We start from the raw sequence: 3879 nt of genomic DNA, 5'->3' as shown, positions 1-3879 counted from the left end.
AGCGATCATTGCAGGCGAAGAATTTTTTTTTGCGTTTGAACATTTCTTACGAGTAAAGGAGGGTATGAGGGGATGTCTTGTTCCTTACAGTGCAATACATGCATGCATGGCTTTATTCAAGGACCAGCTGAACACCTTTTTCACACACTTTCAACACCCTAAGAAAAACAAAGGGTGTTTTTCTTTCTCTTCTGGTTTGTAGCGCTCGTTTTCCTTAAGCAGTGCACCAACTAGCAAACCAGCATATATTTTTACTCAAGGGTGCTGAAGTTGATCAGCACCCTTTTTTTGCACAAAAAGGATGTGGAGCTAGAAAAAGGCGTTGAGATACAAGAAAAAAGGTGTAATGGCCTCCCAACACCCTTTTCCTACTTACGCTACACCTTTTTTTCCAAAAAAGGTGTAAAAAGGTTTAGTGTGTACCGCACTCCCCTCTAAAAAAACGTTAAAAACGTCTCCTCATCCTACGATTAGGAACACGACGTTCCCCTTGCTACAAGGGGGTCTCAATGCCGAAGAACCGCTAACTCTGTGGAGGATAACCCAACACAAGTATCTACAAATCCATGTAGGCGAAGATGTTCGGTGGGAACATCACACAATAACATAAAACTGCTAAAATCGGAGAAACATCTACCTCCTTCCACACAACCTAGCCTTGTCCAAGGTTATGCTCAGGGGACAACAACTCAAATATTATATATTCCACTTCTATCGAGACATAGAAGGCAGCTTTGACCAGCTCGTTACCTCAAGATCAGCGCGATCTGATGAGAGGGCAAGGAAAGGAGCTGCTGCATCCGGCGCCCTAAAGACTTCAAATTCCACCCTTGAGCTGCCTACCATCTCTTTACCCCCATTTCCTAAACTACTGCTATTTCATCCTCAATAAAGATATTCTCTCTCCCTCTCCCTCTCCCTTTCTTTATTTCTCTCTTTCTCTCTCTTTTTCTGAAAAGCAAAAATGTTCAGTCTGGTTTAGACATCAGAGAATGAACACTTTGCAACACTGACACTCACGTCTTCGCGCTCAAACTGACCAACACCCGCAGCACAACCTTCACGCTTGCATCTTAATCCACAGAAGCCAGAGGGCCTTTGTCTCTCCTGGGCCACGGTGATTAGAAACCCCCGCTGCTGGTCTTTCTCTCTTCGCTGAGCGTAAGTGCTAGCCAAGCACAGATCCCAGATGCAGCAACTGCGTTCGACAACGCTCCCTAGGAGTCGAAGTAACGCTGTCTCGTCTTACATCGTAAGACCCAAACGTAGATGTCATCTGCAACGCTTTTTTTTTTGCAAGTTTTGCCGCCCCGATAGTGACTGTCAGAACGGAGATGTCGGCACTGCGACGATCGCCACTGCGCCGTGTCCTTGCGTTGTTTTAGTGCCTCTAGTGGAGCTCTCGTGCAGCTGTCGCTGTCTCACGCATGTCTATAGGAGCACGTGCCGGGAGCTCAAATATGTGAAAAAATTCCAGGTGTTGGAATGTTCGTAATGAATACAAATGGAATGGGTCCTTATTTAATGTAAATCTCGTAATGAGCGAAGGATAATCCATATTTGAAAATGTTCGTTCACGGCATGATATTTGGGCTGAGCTACAGACATATGTAGCTTATTCTGTGGGCAAATTTGTGTTTAGTTCATGAGTAACTTCAAATTATCCTTATTATTCAAACAAATTAGGCAGCAAAGATGTGGGAAGGCCTAGAGGCCTAGTGAATAGCGTTTAGAATGCCTAAGTTACCTTCATTATGCCAGAGGTCTGGTATTTTGCATCTAAATATCTTTTCCTGCTGCCGCATTCAGCTTAAATGACATTTCCTTCTTGCGATGCGTTAAACGGTTCAAAAAGCAATTTGTTCTCAAAGCGGGATCTGTTTTGCTTTTTGTTAAGGCCTGCGGAGAGGTTCACTTGGCTTGGACGTAACCTTCCTTAATTAAAGAACGAAAAATGTAAGAATTCTGGCCACATCAGCCGAAGCATGACGAACCACCGTGAGAACTGCTCAGTGCAGCACGAGAAAGTCTTCTTTAGAAGTGCTGCCTCCCCACGCAGCAGACAACACAGTGAACATACAACCTGAGACCGTGTTCGGCAAACACCGGCAGGATGCTGAATAGCATGCTAAAGCGCCTGAAATGCGACTGCAGGAAGTGCCGAGCGACGTGGGCTTCCTGTTTACCATCTTGCCCTCCTCGGCTTCACTTTTTTTAATAGAAGAGACGACCATACGATTTGCGATTGAACGTTTGTACTTCGCATTGATAACATGTCAATATTCGCGCTTCGAACATAAAACTACGCAGAGCGTGAAGACAAGCGGGGCAGACGGGCAGGTGGGGCGAGACGGATGCGAAAGAATGGGAACGGGGAGTTGTCAGGGAAAATCCCTCCGCTGGGCAGGCATGGCCACATTGTGAGCAGGGGTTTGATGATTAACGCTGTGGCCTGGGTGCCGGATGTTCCAGTTTCCGTTAAACGTTGATTTTGGCAAAGAAAAATATAGCTAGTCCAGTGTGCCTCCTTCTCATGATCACACCACATTGGAAAGCGTTAAACGCGGTCCAGCAAGGATGACGTCGTTCTGCGTGAGGCACAGTGGCATTGCATCCCACTCGTCACTGACGGGAATGCTTGGTCCAGCTCTTCTTGTTACTCGGGAAAAGCATAAAAATACCAAGAAAAACAACAACGAAAAGCGTTTGGCGGTTACCCACAGTTTGTCTGACCAGTTAGATAGGATGAAACTAAGCCTCGTCAAGATGCCTGCTCCATTTGTTCAAAACAGTGGCCAAGGCGTACTGCTGCTACACATGATGCCCCGGTTTCGCTTCCTTCCAGCGGAAGCTCTCTTTCTGACTGAAGCAAAGGGCCCAAATCCCCTCACTTGCGTCATTTATATGCACGTTAAAAAACTGCAGTATACACCTAAGTAGGCTGTTGATTACGATGACTTAAAAACCTGCGTGCAGCTAAGCAGAAATAAATAAAAAAATGTACTGAATCCAATGCCGGCACTTAACGTACCGCGCCGTAAGCGGCAAGAAGACATAAGCAGAAGACGTTAAAACGAGGTGCTCGTCGTTCCCGCAGCGTTGCCGGCAGGCATGCGCGCACCTGGGTGACAAGAGGCGATCGGTTATTTTAATTACTTATGATTACGGCACCCGATGCCCCCCCTCCCTTGGCAGCGTCAGAATGAGGCCACTGCTGCGGCGGGAGGCGGCTGGAGCGTGGGTATATCCCTACCTCCGTACACAAAAATTCAGCATGCCAATACACGGCCCACTGCCAGTTTGGGAGAATGCTGTGTGGTCGCCACCGCCATTTCCAGCGTGACGTGCGGTGGTCAATCGCATCTTCACAAACCACGACTGGCCTCGAATGTCAAGGGTGGAGGAAGGCAAGGCCCTTTTGTAGCCCTAAATTTAAGTTGGATGTTTAGCGATGCGCTGTTATTCAAGGGCGCAGTGTTGTTTAACGAGATGGCGTTATTAGGCTCATTTTACGGTTTCCCCGTGGCATCTAGCCGTCCGCCATCAGCCGTGCTCATCAAGAGTCCGCGGAAATACGTCTCCGCTGACACCCGAAAGCTGCGACTCAAGCAGCAAGATTGGAGGACTCGCTTCAATGCCGCGGAGGCATACTATGCCTCCGCGGCATTGAAGTGTGGAAAGGAGGACAATGATACTACGGCCACTACGGCGGAGATGAAACAAAGGACACACATTTTCAGCAGGTGTAGCGCCTGCACAGTGAAGTACGTTCTACACCCAGACGGAGATAGCATGCTGAGCAGACACGGTCGCCAGCCGGGCCCGCAGCTGACCCCAAAGCATCATTCCGCAGCACGATAAAAGAATAGAAATTCCCTG

This window comes from Haemaphysalis longicornis, unplaced genomic scaffold, assembly GCF_048455015.1.
Source record: "Haemaphysalis longicornis isolate Haplotype H1 unplaced genomic scaffold, Haemaphysalis longicornis Haplotype H1 scaffold_1, whole genome shotgun sequence".
NCBI lineage: Eukaryota > Metazoa > Arthropoda > Arachnida > Ixodida > Ixodidae > Haemaphysalis > Haemaphysalis longicornis.
The sequence above is the reverse complement of the archived record's forward strand: the minus strand, read 5'-3'. Positions refer to the sequence as shown.